Here is a 17,688-nt window from a genome sequence, read left to right as displayed (position 1 = left end):
GATTCCTGGTAGTCGTGCCGGTCAAAGATCTAATGGCTAGAACGGCCGCTAAAACCTTCCAGCAGTACTTCTGTCGACCTCATGGGTACCCGGAGAAGGTACTGACCGATCAGGGGCCAGCATTTGAAGCGGAAGTGTTCCAGGAGTTCTGCAATCTGTATGGATGTAAGAAGATCAGAACCACGCCATACCATCCACAAACCAACGGGATGTGTGAGAAGATGAACCAGGTGGTGATCGACTTACTGAAGACCTTACCCGTGGAGGAACGGAACTTGTGGCCCACCAAGTTACCCGACTTGGTGGATATGTACAACCACATCCCTGTGAATTCCACCAACTGCACCCCAGCGTACCTGATGCGAGGGAGGTCTAGTAAGTTACCTGTTGATCTGGACATGGGAGTCCTGACCCCCTAGGATATCTCACCAGATGCGGACTGGGATACCGAGAGGCAGCAAAGGTACCGCAAAGTACAAGAAAGTGTGGAAAGAAGTCTCGCCCAAGCCCGACAAAAACAAGAAAGAGATTACAACCAGCCTGCTCCTGCGACTCCCTTGTCACCCGGGGAGCAGGTACTCAAGCGAAAGCGGAGATTACACAAGCTTGATGATCAATGGGAAGCGGAACCATATACCATCCTGCCATCTGATTTCAACAATACCAAGGTCTGTCTCATCAGCAAGGATGGAGGGGAAACCTCAACGGCAATATCCAGAGACCACCTTAAGGTATGCCCTGAGAAGCTGAGGGATGGGGAAACAGACCCCGGGATGCCTCCGCCCATGAAAGAGGAGAAGATGATACACACTGTTCTTGGTGATTTTCCCGAGTCTTGGACTCAAATAAACTAGGCCATTGTGTGTTATGATCCTGGTGGTAAGGAACACATGAACTGACCTGATGGGTAAACCAAAAATAAGAACAAGCTCTGGGAATGTGGGAACTTTACTGACCGCAATCCTGATCCTATCAACACACACTATAGGCAGCCGTGGAGCGTTCCTGACTCTGCCTAGACGACTCTACACAGCCTGAGAAACTAGCTACCCCTAGAGAGAAATCAAGCCTCACTTGCCTCAGAGAAATTTTCTCCACAGTGTAGGCAGCCCCCCACAGATAATAACGGTGAGTTAAGGGGAAAACACAAACATAGAAATGAAAACAGGTTTTAGCAAATGAGGCCCGCTAATAACTAAATAGTCAGAAGATAGCAAGGAATCTGTGCGGTCAGTATAAAATACTACAAAAATTATCCACGCAGAGAATACAAAAAGACCCCCACACCGACTCACGATGTGAGGGGCGCAACTCTGCACCCCAGAGCTTTCCAGCTAGCAATAAAATAGCATATAAGCAAGCTGGACTGAACTCATCAAATACTGAGAAACATTTTCAAAAAACAATGAGCAAAAATGGACTAGTATGAACTTAGCTTCTCCACGAGGAGACAGGTCACAAGGGAAGTCCCAGAGAGATCTGAACCAGTACTGAATACAACGACAGCAGGCAACAAGTAAAGGTCCAGATGGAGTTAAATAGGCAGCAAGCCTAGCAGGAAACGAGGCAGCTGGAGTCCAGCTACAGACCAGCCGTAACACTCAAAGCCACCAGAGGGAGCCCATGAACAGAACTCACAAAGTACCACTCATGACCACAGGAGGGAGCCCGAGAACGGAATTCACAACAGTACCCCCCCCTTGAGGAGGCCGATCAGGACGAGCCAAATGAAAGGCACGAACCAAATCGTCAGCATGGACATCAGAGGCAACAACCCAGGAATTATCCTCCTGACCATAGCCCTTCCATTTAACCAAGTACTGAAGCTTCCGTCTCGAAATACGAGAATCCAAGATCTTCTCCACCACATACTCCAATTCTCCCTCGACCAATACCGGAGCAGGAGGATCAACAGAAGGAACCACAGGCACCACATACCTCCGCAACAATGACCTATGGAACACATTATGAATGGTAAAAGATGCTGGGAGGTCCAAACGAAATGACACAGGATTGAGGATTTCTGAAATCTTATAAGGACCGATGAAACGAGGTTTGAACTTAGGAGAGGAAACCTTCATAGGAACATAATGAGATGACAACCATACCAAATCCCCCACACGAAGTCGGGGACCCACACAGCGACGGCGATTAGCAAAGCGCTGAGCCTTCTCCTGTGACAACGTCAAATTGTCCACTACGTGGTTCCAAATCTGCTGCAACCTATCCACCACAGAATCCACCCCAGGACAGTCAGAAGGCTCAACCTGACCTGAGGAAAAACGAGGATGAAAACCAGAATTACAAAAAAAAGGCGAAACCAAAGTAGCAGAACTAGCCCGATTATTGAGGGCGAACTCAGCCAATGGCAAAAAAGTCACCCAATCATCCTGATCAGCAGAAACAAAACATCTCAGATAAGTTTCCAAGGTCTGATTAGTTCGTTCGGTTTGGCCATTCATCTGAGGATGGAAGGCCGAAGAAAAAGACAAATCAATGCCCATCTTAGCACAAAAGGACCGCCAAAATCTGGACACAAACTGGGACCCCCTGTCAGACACAATGTTCTCCGGAATACCATGCAAACGAACCACATTCTGAAAAAACAGCGGAACCAAATCAGAGGAAGAGGGCAACTTAGGCAAGGGCACCAAATGGACCATTTTAGAAAAACGATCACAAACCACCCAGATGACAGACATCCTCTGAGAGACTGGAAGATCCGAAATAAAATCCATGGAAATATGCGTCCAAGGCCTCTTTGGGACAGGCAAAGGCAAAAGCAATCCACTGGCACGAGAACAGCAAGGCTTGGCCCGAGCACAAATTCCACAGGACTGCACAAAGGAACGCACATCCCGCGACAAAGAAGGCCACCAAAAGGACCTAGCCACCAAATCCCTGGTACCAAAAATCCCAGGATGACCCGCTAACACCGAAGAATGAACCTCGGAAATAACTCTACTGGTCCATCTATCCGGGACAAACAGTCTCTCAGGTGGACAACGGTCAGGTCTATCGGCCTGAAATTCCTACAGCACCCGCCGCAAATCAGGGGAGATGGCAGACAAGATCACCCCCTCTCTGAGGATACCAGCCGGTTCAGAAACTCCCGGAGAGTTAGGCACAAAACTCCTAGAAAGGGCATCAGCCTTCACATTCTTTGAGCCCGGAAGGTACGAAACCACGAAATCAAAACGGGAGAAAAACAGCGACCATCGAGCTTGTCTAGGGTTTAACCGCTTGGCCGACTCGAGATAAATCAAATTCTTGTGATCCGTCAAGACCACCACGCGATGCTTGGCTCCCTCAAGCCAATGTCGCCACTCCTCGAATGCCCACTTCATTGCCAACAACTCCCGATTACCAACATCATAATTCCGCTCGGCAGGCGAAAACTTTCTAGAAAAGAAAGCACATGGTCTCATTACCGAGCCATCAGAGCTTCTCTGTGACAAGACAGCCCCTGCTCCAATCTCAGAAGCATCAACCTCGACCTGAAAGGGAAGAGAGACATCAGGCTGACGCAAGACAGGAGCCGAAGAAAACCGACGTTTCAGCTCCTGAAAGGCCTCAACTGCCGCAGAAGACCAATTCGTCACATCAGCACCCTTTCTAGTCAAATCCGTCAAAGGCTTAACCACACTAGAAAAATTAGTGATGAAGCGACGGTAAAAATTAGCAAAGCCCAAGAACTTCTGAAGACTCTTCACCGATGTAGGTTGAGTCCAGTCATAAATGGCCTGGACTTTAACCGGATCCATCTCAATAGTACAAGGAAAAAATAAAGCCCAAAAAGGAAACCTTCTGGACTCCAAAGAGACATTTAGAGCCCTTCACAAACAAGGCATTGGCACGCAGGACCTGAAACACCATCCTGACCTGTTTCACATGAGACTCCCAATCATCAGAAAAGACCAAAATATCATCCAGGTACACAATCATAAATCTATCCAGATATTCTCGGAAGATGTCGTGCATGAAGGACTGAAACATGGAAGGGGCATTAGAAAGCCCAAAAGGCATCACCAAGTACTCAAAATGACCTTCGGGCTTATTAAATGCTGTTTTCCATTCATCGCCCTGCTTTATACGCACAAGATTATAAGCTCCTCGAAGATCTATCTTGGTGAACCAACTAGCCCCCCTAATCCGAGCAAACAGATCGGACAGCAGAGGCAAAGGGTACTGAAATTTGACCGTGATTTTATTTAGAAGGCGATAATCTATACAGGGTCTCAGAGAACCATCCTTCTTGGCCACAAAAAAGAACCCTGCACCCAAAGGTGACGAGGACGGACGAATATGCCCTTTCTCCAAAGACTCCTTTATATAAGTCCGCATAGCAGTACAGTCATATGAAAAAGTTTGGGCACCCCTATTAATCTTAAGCTTAATGTTTTATAAAAATTGTTTTTTTTGCAACAGCTATTTCAGTTTCATATATCTAATAACTGTTGGACACAGTAATGTTTCTGCCTTGAAATGAGGTTTATTGTACTAACAGAAAATGTGCAATCTGCATTCAAACAAAATTTGACAGGTGCATAAGTATGGGCACCCTTATCATTTTCTTGTTTTAAATACTCCTACCTACTTTTTACTGACTTACTAAAGCACTATTTTTGGTTTTGTAACCTCATTGAGCTTTGAACTTCATAGCCAGGTGTATGCAATCATGAGAAAAGCTACTTAAAGTGGCCACTTGCAAGTTGTTCTCTTGTTTGAATCTCCTCTGAAGAGCTTCATCATAAGCTCCTCAAAACAACTGTCAAATGATCTGAAAACAAAGATTATTCAACATAGTTGTTCAGGGGAAGGATACAAAAAGCTGTCTCAGAGATTTAACCTGTCAATTTCCACTGTGAGGAACATAGTAAGGAAATGGAAGAACACAGGTACAGTTCTTGTTAAGGCCAGAAGTGGCAGGCCAAGAAAAACATCAGAAAGGCAGAGAAGAAGAATGGCGAGATCAGTCAAGGACAATCCTCAGACCATCTCCAGAGAGATGCAGCATCAACTTGCTGCAGATGGTGTCACTGTGCATCGGTCAACTATACAACGCACTGTTTTTTTGCCGCCATGCATAACGCCTTTTTGTATTACCAAACAACTCAAACTTTGTTTCATGAGTCCACAGGACCTTCTTCCAAAAAGAAATTGGCTTCTCCAAATGTGCTTTTGCATACCTCAGCCGACTCTGTTTGTGGCGTGCTTGCAGAAACGGCTTCTTTCGCATCACTCTCCCATACAGCTTCTCCTTGTGCAAAGTGCGTTGTATAGTTGACCGATGCACAGTGACACCATCTGCAGCAAGTTGATGCTGCAGCTCTCTGGAGATGGTCTGAGGATTGTCCTTGACTGATCTCACCATTCTTCTTCTCTGCCTTGCTGATGTTTTTCTTGGCCTGCTGTTATGGTTCTCAATGGCAAGAGAACATAGCCCAGCAAACATAAGAACTAGCTCTTGGAAGGATGGAAACTAAACTGACCATGAACTAAACCTGCCGCACAACTAACAGTAGCCGGGTAGCGTAGCCTGCGTTTTATCCCTAGACGCCCAGCGCCGGCCGGAGGACTAACTAATCCTGGCAGAGGAAAATATAGTCCTGGCTCACCTCTAGAGAAATTTCCCCGAAAGGCAGACAGAGGCCCCCACAAATATTGGCGGTGATTTTAGATGAAATGACAAACGTAGTATGAAAATAGGTTTAGCAAAATTGAGGTCCGCTTACTAGATAGCAGGAAGACAGAAAGGGCACTTTCATGGTCAGCTGAAAACCCTATCAAACACCATCCTGAAATTACTTTAAGACTCTAGTATTAACTCATAACATCAGAGTGGCAATTTCAGATCACAAGAGCTTTCCAGACACAGAAACGAAACTACAGCTGTGAACTGGAACAAAATGCAAAAACAAACAAGGACTAAAGTCCAACTTAGCTGGGAGTTGTCTAGCAGCAGGAACATGCACAGAAAGGCTTCTGATTACAATGTTGACCGGCATGGAAGTGACAGAGGAGCAAGGCTAAATAGCGACTCCCACATCCTGATGGAAACAGGTGAACAGAGAGGATGATGCACACCAGTTCAATTCCACCAGTGGCCACCGGGGGAGCCCAAAATCCAATTTCACAACAGTACCCCCCCCTCAAGGAGGGGGCACCGAACCCTCACCAGAACCACCAGGGCGATCAGGATGAGCCCTATGAAAGGCACGGACCAAATCGGAGGCATGAACATCAGAGGCAGTCACCCAAGAATTATCCTCCTGACCGTATCCCTTCCATTTGACCAGATACTGGAGTTTCCGTCTGGAAACACGGGAGTCCAAGATTTTTTCCACAACGTACTCCAACTCGCCCTCAACCAACACCGGAGCAGGAGGCTCAACGGAAGGCACAACCGGTACCTCATACCTGCGCAATAATGACCGATGAAAAACATTATGAATAGAAAAAGATGCAGGGAGGTCCAAACGGAAGGACACAGGGTTAAGAATCTCCAATATCTTGTACGGGCCGATGAACCGAGGCTTAAACTTGGGAGAAGAAACCCTCATAGGGACAAAACGAGAAGACAACCACACCAAGTCCCCAACACAAAGCCGAGGACCAACCCGACGCCGGCGGTTGGCAAAAAGCTGAGTCTTCTCCTGGGACAACTTCAAATTGTCCACTACCTGCCCCCAAATCTGATGCAACCTCTCCACCACAGCATCCACTCCAGGACAATCCGAAGACTCCACCTGACCAGAAGAAAATCGAGGATGAAACCCCGAATTACAGAAAAAGGGAGACACCAAGGTGGCAGAGCTGGCCCGATTATTGAGGGCAAACTCCGCTAAAGGCAAAAAAGCAACCCAATCATCCTGATCTGCAGACACAAAACACCTCAAATATGTCTCCAAGGTCTGATTCGTCCGCTCGGTCTGGCCATTAGTCTGAGGATGGAAAGCAGACGAGAAAGACAAATCTATGCCCATCCTAGCACAGAATGCTCGCCAAAATCTAGACACGAATTGGGTACCTCTGTCAGAAACGATATTCTCCGGAATACCATGCAAACGGACCACATTTTGAAAAAACAGAGGAACCAACTCGGAAGAAGAAGGCAACTTAGGCAGGGGAACCAAATGGACCATCTTAGAGAAATGATCACACACCACCCAGATGACAGACATCTTCTGAGAAACAGGAAGATCCGAAATAAAATCCATCGAGATGTGCGTCCAGGGCCTCTTCGGGATAGGCAAGGGCAACAACAATCCACTAGCCCGAGAACAACAAGGCTTGGCCCGAGCACAAACGTCACAAGACTGCACAAAGCCTCGCACATCTCGAGACAGGGAAGGCCACCAGAAGGACCTTGCCACCAAATCCCTGGTACCAAAGATTCCAGGATGACCTGCCAACGCAGAAGAATGAACCTCAGAAATGACTTTACTGGTCCAATCATCAGGAACAAACAGTCTACCAGGTGGGCAACGATCAGGTCTATCCGCCTGAAACTCCTGCAAGGCCCGCCGCAGGTCTGGAGAAACGGCAGACAATATCACTCCATCCTTAAGGATACCTGTAGGTTCAGAATTACCAGGGGAGTCAGGCTCAAAACTCCTAGAAAGGGCATCCGCCTTAACATTCTTAGAACCCGGCAGGTAGGACACCACAAAATTAAACCGAGAGAAAAACAACGACCAGCGCGCCTGTCTAGGATTCAGGCGTCTGGCGGACTCAAGATAAATTAGATTTTTGTGGTCAGTCAATACCACCACCTGATGTCTAGCCCCCTCAAGCCAATGACGCCACTCCTCAAAAGCCCACTTCATGGCCAAAAGCTCCCGATTCCCAACATCATAATTCCGCTCGGCGGGCGAAAATTTACGCGAGAAAAAAGCACAAGGTCTCATCACGGAGCAATCGGAACTTCTCTGCGACAAAACCGCCCCAGCTCCGATTTCAGAAGCGTCGACCTCAACCTGAAAAGGAAGAGCAACATCAGGCTGACGCAACACAGGGGCGGAAGAAAAGCGGCGCTTAAGCTCCCGAAAGGCCTCCACAGCAGCAGGGGACCAATCAGCAACATCAGCACCCTTCTTAGTCAAATCAGTCAATGGTTTAACAACATCAGAAAAACCAGCAATAAATCGACGATAAAAGTTAACAAAGCCCAAAAATTTCTGAAGACTCTTAAGAGAAGAGGGTTGCGTCCAATCACAAATAGCCTGAACCTTGACAGGATCCATCTCGATGGAAGAGGGGGAAAAAATATATCCCAAAAAGGAAATCTTTTGAACCCCAAAAACGCACTTAGAACCCTTCACACACAAGGAATTAGACCGCAAAACCTGAAAAACCCTCCTGACCTGCTGGACATGAGAGTCCCAGTCATCCGAAAAAATCAAAATATCATCCAGATACACAATCATAAATTTATCCAAATAATCACGGAAAATGTCATGCATAAAGGACTGAAAGACTGAAGGGGCATTCGAAAGACCAAAAGGCATCACCAAATACTCAAAGTGGCCCTCGGGCGTATTAAATGCGGTTTTCCACTCATCCCCCTGCTTAATTCGCACCAAATTATACGCCCCACGGAGATCAATCTTAGAGAACCACTTGGCCCCCTTTATGCGAGCAAACAAATCAGTCAGCAGTGGCAACGGATATTGATATTTAACCGTGATTTTATTCAAAAGCCGATAATCAATGCACGGCCTCAAAGAGCCATCTTTCTTAGCCACAAAGAAAAAACCGTCTCCTAAGGGAGATGACGAAGGACGAATATGTCCCTTTTCCAAGGACTCCTTTATATATTCTCGCATAGCAGCATGTTCAGGCACAGACAGATTAAATAAACGACCCTTAGGGTATTTACTACCCGGAATCAAATCTATGGCACAATCACACTCCCGGTGCGGAGGTAATGAACCAAGCTTAGGTTCTTCAAAAACGTCACGATATTCAGTCAAGAATTCAGGAATCTCAGAGGGAATAGATGATGAAATGGAAACCACAGGTACGTCCCCATGCGTCCCCTTACATCCCCAGCTTAACACAGACATAGCTTTCCAGTCAAGGACTGGGTTATGAGATTGCAGCCATGGCAATCCAAGCACCAACACATCATGTAGGTTATACAGCACAAGAAAGCGAATAATCTCCTGGTGATCCGGATTAATCCGCATAGTTACTTGTGTCCAGTATTGTGGTTTATTGCTAGCCAATGGGGTGGAGTCAATCCCCTTCAGGGGTATAGGAGTTTCAAGAGGCTCCAAATCATACCCACAGCGTTTGGCAAAGGACCAATCCATAAGACTCAAAGCGGCGCCAGAGTCGACATAGGCATCCGCGGTAATAGATGATAAAGAACAAATCAGGGTCACAGATAGAATAAACCTAGACTGTAAAGTGCCAATTGAAACAGACTTATCAAGCTTCTTAGTACGCTTAGAGCATGCTGATATAACATGAGTTGAATCACCGCAATAGAAGCACAACCCATTTTTTCGTCTAAAATTCTGCCGTTCATTTCTGGACAGAATTCTATCACATTGCATATTCTCTGGCGTCTTCTCAGTAGACACCGCCAAATGGTGCACAGGTTTGCGCTCCCGCAGACGCCTATCGATCTGGATAGCCATTGTCATGGACTCATTCAGACCCGCAGGCACAGGGAACCCCACCATAACATCCTTAATGGCATCAGAGAGACCCTCTCTGAAATTCGCCGCCAGGGCGCACTCATTCCACTGAGTAAGCACAGCCCATTTACGGAATTTCTGGCAGTATATTTCAGCTTCGTCTTGCCCCTGAGATAGGGACATCAAGGCCTTTTCCGCCTGAAGTTCTAACTGAGGTTCCTCATAAAGCAACCCCAAGGCCAGAAAAAACACATCCACATTGAGCAACGCAGGATCCCCTGGAGCCAATGCAAAAGCCCAATCCTGAGGGTCGCCCCGGAGCAAGGAAATCACAATCCTGACCTGCTGAGCAGGATCTCCAGCAGAGCGAGATTTCAGGGACAAAAACAACTTGCAATTATTTTTGAAATTTTGAAAGCAAGATCTATTCCCCGAGAAAAATTCAGGCAAAGGAATTCTAGGTTCAGATATAGGAACATGAACAACAAAATCTTGTAAATTTTGAACTTTCGTGGTGAGATTATTCAAACCTGCAGCTAAACTCTGAATATCCATTTTAAACAGGTGAACACAGAGCCATTCCAGGATTAGAAGGAGAGAGAGAGAGAAAGGCTGCAATATAGGCAGACTTGCAAGAGATTCAATTACAAGCACACTCAGAACTGAAGGAAAAAAAAAAAAAAAAAATCTTCAGCAGACTTCTCTTTTCTCTCCTTTCTCTGTCAATTAATTTAACCCTTTTTGGCCGGTCAAACTGTTATGGTTCTCAATGGCAAGAGAACATAGCCCAGCAAACATAAGAACTAGCTCTTGGAAGGATGGAAACTAAACTGACCATGAACTAAACCTGCCGCACAACTAACAGTAGCCGGGTAGCGTAGCCTGCGTTTTATCCCTAGACGCCCAGCGCCGGCCGGAGGACTAACTAATCCTGGCAGAGGAAAATATAGTCCTGGCTCACCTCTAGAGAAATTTCCCCGAAAGGCAGACAGAGGCCCCCACAAATATTGGCGGTGATTTTAGATGAAATGACAAACGTAGTATGAAAATAGGTTTAGCAAAATTGAGGTCCGCTTACTAGATAGCAGGAAGACAGAAAGGGCACTTTCATGGTCAGCTGAAAACCCTATCAAACACCATCCTGAAATTACTTTAAGACTCTAGTATTAACTCATAACATCAGAGTGGCAATTTCAGATCACAAGAGCTTTCCAGACACAGAAACGAAACTACAGCTGTGAACTGGAACAAAATGCAAAAACAAACAAGGACTAAAGTCCAACTTAGCTGGGAGTTGTCTAGCAGCAGGAACATGCACAGAAAGGCTTCTGATTACAATGTTGACCGGCATGGAAGTGACAGAGGAGCAAGGCTAAATAGCGACTCCCACATCCTGATGGAAACAGGTGAACAGAGAGGATGATGCACACCAGTTCAATTCCACCAGTGGCCACCGGGGGAGCCCAAAATCCAATTTCACAACAGCCTGCCACTTCTGGCCTGAACAAGAACTGTACCTGTGTTATTCCATTTCCTTACTATGTTCCTCTGTCATGATTCTCAATGGCGAGAGAACATAGCCCAGCATATATAAGAACTAGCTCTTGGAAGATGGAATCTAAACTGACCATGAACTAAACCTGCCGCACAATTAACAGTGGCCGGGTAGCGTGCCTACGTTTTATCCCTAGATGCCCAGCGCCAGCCGGAGGACTAACTAATCCTAGCAGAGGAAAATACAGTCCTGGCTCACCTCTAGAGAAATTTCCCCAAAAGGCAGACAGAGGCCCCCACATATATTGGCGGTGATTTTAGATGAAATGACAAACGTAGTATGAAAATAGGTTTAGCAAAATCGAGGTCCGCTTACTAGATAGCAGGAAGACAGAAAGGGCACTTTCATGGTCAGCTGAAAACCCTATCAAAACACCATCCAGAAATTACTTTAAGACTCTAGTATTAACTCATAACACCAGAGTGGCAATTTCAGATCCAAGAGCTTTCCAGACACAGTAACGAAACAGCAGCTGTGAACTGGAACAAAATGCAAAAACAAACAAGGACGAAAGTCCAACTTAGCTGGGAGTTGTCTAGTAGCAGGAACATGCAAAGAAAGGCTTCTGATTACATTGATGACCGGCATGAAACTGACAGAGGAGCAAGGTTATATAGAGACTCCCACATCCTGATGGGAACAGGTGAACAGAGAGGATGATGCACACAAGTTCAATTCCACCAGTGGCCACCGGGGGAGCCCAGAATCCAATTTCACAACAGTACCCCCCCCTCAAGGAGGGGGCACCGAACCCTCACCAGAACCACCAGGGCGATCAGGATGAGCCCTATGAAAGGCACGGACAAGATCGGAGGCATGAACATCAGAGGCAGTCACCCAAGAATTATCCTCCTGACCGTATCCCTTCCATTTGACCAGATACTGGAGTTTCCGTCTGGAAACACGGGAGTCTAAGATCTTTTCCACAACGTACTCCAACTCACCCTCAACCAACACCGGAGCAGGAGGCTCAACGGAAGGCACAACCGGTACCTCATACCTGCGCAATAATGACCGATGAAAAACATTATGAATAGAAAAAGATGCAGGGAGGTCCAAACGGAAGGACACAGGGTTAAGAATCTCCAATATCTTGTACGGGCCGATGAACCGAGGCTTAAACTTAGGAGAAGAAACCCTCATAGGGACAAAACGAGAAGACAACCACACCAAGTCCCCAACACAAAGCCGAGGACCAACACGACGACGGCGGTTGGCAAAAAGCTGAGTCTTCTCCTGGGACAACTTCAAATTGTCCACTACCTGCCCCCAAATCTGATGCAACCTCTCCACCACAGCATCCACTCCAGGACAATCCGAAGATTCCACCTGACCGGAGGAAAATCGAGGATGAAACCCCGAATTACAGAAAAACGGGGACACCAAGGTGGCAGAGCTGGCCCGATTATTGAGGGCGAACTCCGCCAATGGCAAAAAAGCAACCCAATCATCCTGATCCGCAGACACAAAACACCTCAAATATGTCTCCAAGGTCTGATTAGTCCGCTCGGTCTGGCCATTAGTCTGAGGATGGAAAGCAGACGAAAAAGACAAATCTATGCCCATCCTAGCACAGAATGCCCGCCAAAATCTAGACACGAATTGGGTCCCTCTGTCAGAAACGATATTCTCCGGAATACCATGCAAACGAACAACATTTTGAAAAAACAGAGGAACCAACTCGGAAGAAGAAGGCAACTTAGGCAAGGGAACCAAATGGACCATCTTAGAGAAACGGTCACACACCACCCAGATGACAGACATCTTCTGAGAAACAGGCAGATCCGAAATAAAATCCATCGAGATGTGCGTCCAAGGCCTCTTCGGAATAGGCAAGGGCAACAACAATCCACTAGCCCGAGAACAACAAGGCTTGGCCCGAGCACAAACGTCACAAGACTGCACAAAGCCTCGCACATCTCGTGACAGGGAAGGCCACCAGAAGGACCTTGCCACCAAATCCCTGGTACCAAAGATTCCAGGATGACCTGCCAACGCAGAAGAATGAACCTCAGAGATGACTCTACTGGTCCAATCATCAGGAACAAACAGTCTACCAGGTGGGCAACGATCCGGTCTATCCGCCTGAAACTCCTGCAAGGCCCGCCGCAGGTCTGGAGAAACGGCAGACAATATCACTCCATCCTTAAGGATACCTGTGGGCTCAGAATTACCAGGGGAGTCAGGCTCAAAACTCCTAGAAAGGGCATCCGCCTTAACATTCTTAGAACCCGGTAGGTATGACACCACAAAATTAAACCGAGAGAAAAACAACGACCAGCGCGCCTGTCTAGGATTCAGGCGCCTGGCAGACTCAAGGTAAATTAAATTTTTGTGGTCAGTCAATACCACCACCTGATGTCTGGCCCCCTCAAGCCAGTGACGCCACTCCTCAAAAGCCCACTTCATGGCCAAAAGCTCCCGATTCCCAATATCATAATTCCGCTCGGCGGGCGAAAATTTACGGGAAAAAAAAGCACAAGGTCTCATCACGGGGCAGTCGGAACTTCTCTGCGACAACACCGCCCCAGCTCCGATTTCAGAAGCGTCGACCTCAACCTGAAAAGGAAGAGCAACATCAGGCTGACGCAACACAGGGGCGGAAGAAAAGCGGCGCTTAAGCTCCCGAAAGGCCTCCACAGCATCAGGGGACCAATCAGCAACATCAGCACCCTTCTTAGTCAAATCACTCAATGGTTTAACAACATCAGAAAAACCAGCAATAAATCGACGATAAAAGTTAGCAAAACCCAAAAATTTCTGAAGACTCTTAAGAGAAGAGGGTTGCGTCCAATCACAAATAGCCTGAACCTTGACAGGATCCATCTCGATGGAAGAGGGGGAAAAAATGTATCCCAAGAAGGAAATCTTTTGAACCCCAAAAACGCACTTAGAACCCTTCACACACAAGGAATTAGACCGCAAAACCTGAAAAACCCTCCTGACCTGCTGGACATGAGAGTCCCAGTCATCCGAAAAAATCAGAATATCATCCAGATACACAATCATAAATTTATCCAAATAATCGCGGAAAATGTCATGCATAAAGGACTGGAAGACTGAAGGGGCATTTGAAAGACCAAAAGGCATCACCAAATACTCAAAGTGGCCCTCGGGCGTATTAAATGCGGTTTTCCACTCATCCCCCTGCTTGATTCGCACCAAATTATACGCCCCACGGAGATCAATCTTAGAGAACCACTTGGCCCCCTTTATACGAGCAAACAAATCAGTCAGCAGTGGTAACGGATATTAATATTTAACCGTGATTTTATTCAAAAGCCGATAATCAATACACGGCCTCAAAGAGCCATCTTTCTTAGACACAAAGAAAAAACCGGCTCCTAAGGGAGATGACGAAGGACGAATATGTCCCTTTTCCAAGGACTCCTTTATATATTCTCGCATAGCAGCGTGTTCAGGCACAGACAGATTAAATAAACGACCCTTAGGGTATTTACTACCCGGAATCAAATCTATGGCACAATCGCACTCCCGGTGCGGAGGTAGTGAACCAAGCTTGGGTTCTTCAAAAACGTCACGATAGTCAGACAAGAATTCAGGAATCTCAGAGGGAATAGATGATGAAATGGAAACCAAAGGTACGTCCCCATGAGTCCCTTTACATCCCCAGCTTAACACAGACATAGCTTTCCAGTCGAGGACTGGGTTATGAGATTGCAGCCATGGCAATCCTAGCACCAAAACATCATGTAGATTATACAGCACCAGAAAGCGAATAATCTCCTGGTGATCCGGATTAATACGCATAGTTACTTGTGTCCAGTATTGTGGTTTATTACTAGCCAATGGGGTGGAGTCAATCCCCTTCAGAGGTATAGGAGCTTCCAAAGGCTCCAAATCATACCCACAGCGTTTGGCAAAGGACCAATCCATAAGACTCAAAGCGGCGCCAGAGTCGACATAGGCGTCCGCGGTAATAGATGATAAAGAACAAATCAGGGTCACAGATAGAATAAACTTAGACTGTAAAGTGCTAATTGAAACAGACTTGTCAAGCTTCTTAGTACGCTTAGAGCATGCTGATATAACATGAGTTGAATCACCACAATAGAAGCACAACCCATTTTTTCGTCTAAAATTCTGACGCTCGCTTCTGGACAGAATTCTATCACATTGCATATTTTCTGGCGTCTTCTCAGTAGACACCGCCAAATGGTGCACAGGTTTGCGCTCCCGCAGACGCCTATCGATCTGAATAGCCATTGTCATGGACTCATTCAGACCCGCAGGCACAGGGAACCCCACCATAACATCCTTAATGGCATCAGAGAGACCTTCTCTGAAAATCGCCGCCAGGGCGCACTCATTCCACTGAGTAAGCACAGACCATTTACGGAATTTTTGGCAGTATATTTCAGCTTCATCTTGCCCCTGAGATAGGGACATCAAAGCTTTTTCCGCCTGAAGCTCTAAATGAGGTTCCTCATAAAGCAACCCCAAGGCCAGAAAAAACGCATCCACATTGAGCAACGCAGGATCCCCTGGTGTCAATGCAAAAGCCCAATCTTGAGGGTCGCCCCGGAGCAAGGAAATTACAATCCTGACCTGCTGTGCAGGATCTCCGGCAGAGCGAGACTTCAGGGACAAAAACAATTTGCAATTATTTTTAAAATTTTGAAAGCAAGATCTATTCCCTGAAAAAAATTCAGGCAAAGGAATTCTAGGTTCAGACATAGGTGCATGAACAACAAAATCTTGCAAATTTTGTACCTTCGTGGCGAGATTATTCAAACCTGTAGCTACACTCTGAAGATCCATTTCAAACAGGTGAACACAGAGCCATTCAAGGATTAGAAGGAGAGAAAGAGAGGAAGGCTGCAGTATAGGCAGACTAGCAAGTGATTCAATTATGAGCACACTCAGAACTAGAGAAAAAAAAAAAATATATTTTCAGCAGACTTCTTTTTTCTCTCCTTTCTCAGCCAATAATTTAACCCTTTAGGTCCGGTCAAACTGTCATGATTCTCAATGGCGAGAGAACATAGCCCAGCATATATAAGAACTAGCTCTTGGAAGATGGAATCTAAACTGACCATGAACTAAACCTGCCGCACAATTAACAGTGGCCGGGTAGCGTGCCTACGTTTTATCCCTAGACGCCCAGCGCCAGCCGGAGGACTAACTAATCCTAGCAGAGGAAAATACAGTCCTGGCTCACCTCTAGAGAAATTTCCCCAAAAGGCAGACAGAGGCCCCCACATATATTGGCGGTGATTTTAGATGAAATGACAAACGTAGTATGAAAATAGGTTTAGCAAAATCGAGGTCCGCTTACTAGATAGCAGGAAGACAGAAAGGGCACTTTCATGGTCAGCTGAAAACCCTATCAAAACACCATCCAGAAATTACTTTAAGACTCTAGTATTAACTCATAACACCAGAGTGGCAATTTCAGATCCAAGAGCTTTCCAGACACAGTAACGAAACAGCAGCTGTGAACTGGAACAAAATGCAAAAACAAACAAGGACGAAAGTCCAACTTAGCTGGGAGTTGTCTAGTAGCAGGAACATGCAAAGAAAGGCTTCTGATTACATTGATGACCGGCATGAAACTGACAGAGGAGCAAGGTTATATAGAGACTCCCACATCCTGATGGGAACAGGTGAACAGAGAGGATGATGCACACAAGTTCAATTCCACCAGTGGCCACCGGGGGAGCCCAGAATCCAATTTCACAACATTCCTCACAGTGGAAATTGACAGGTTAAACCTCTGAGACAGCTTTTTGTATCCTTCCCCTGAACAACTATGTTGAATAATCTTTGTTTTCAGATCATTTGACAGTTGTTTTGAGGAGCCCATGATGCCACTCTTCGGAGGAGATTCAAACAGGAGAACAACTTGAAAGTGGCCACTTTAAGTAGCTTTTTTCATGATTGCATACACCTGGCTATGAAGTTCAAAGCTCAATGAGGTTACAAAACCAAAAAAAGTGCTTTAGTAATTCAGTAAAAAGTAGGTAGGAGTATTTAAAACAAGAAAATGATAAGGGTGCCCATACTTATGCACCTGTCCAATTTTGTTTGAATGCAGATTGCACATTTTCTGTTAGTACAATAAACCTCATTTCAAGGCAGAAACATTACTGTGTCCAACAGTTATTAGATATATGAAACTGAAATAGCTGTTGCAAAAAAAACAATTTTTATAAAACATTAAGCTTAAGATTAATAGGGGTGCCCAAACTTTTTCATATGACTGTATGTTCTGGTACAGATAAATTAAAAAGTCGACCCTTAGGGAACTTACTACCAGGAATCAAATTTATAGCACAATCACAATCCCTATGAGGAGGTAGGGCACTGGATTTGGGCTCATCAAATACATCCTGGTAATCCGACAAAAATTCAGGGACTTCAGAAGGAGTAGAAGAAGCAATTGACACCAAAGGAACATCGCCATGTACCCCTTGACAACCCCAACTTGACACAGACATTGCTTTCCAATCCAGGACTGGATTA

This window comes from Ranitomeya variabilis, chromosome 2 (genome assembly GCF_051348905.1).
Source record: "Ranitomeya variabilis isolate aRanVar5 chromosome 2, aRanVar5.hap1, whole genome shotgun sequence".
NCBI classification, from domain to species: Eukaryota; Metazoa; Chordata; class Amphibia; order Anura; family Dendrobatidae; genus Ranitomeya; species Ranitomeya variabilis.
This window is presented reverse-complemented; position numbering follows the sequence as displayed.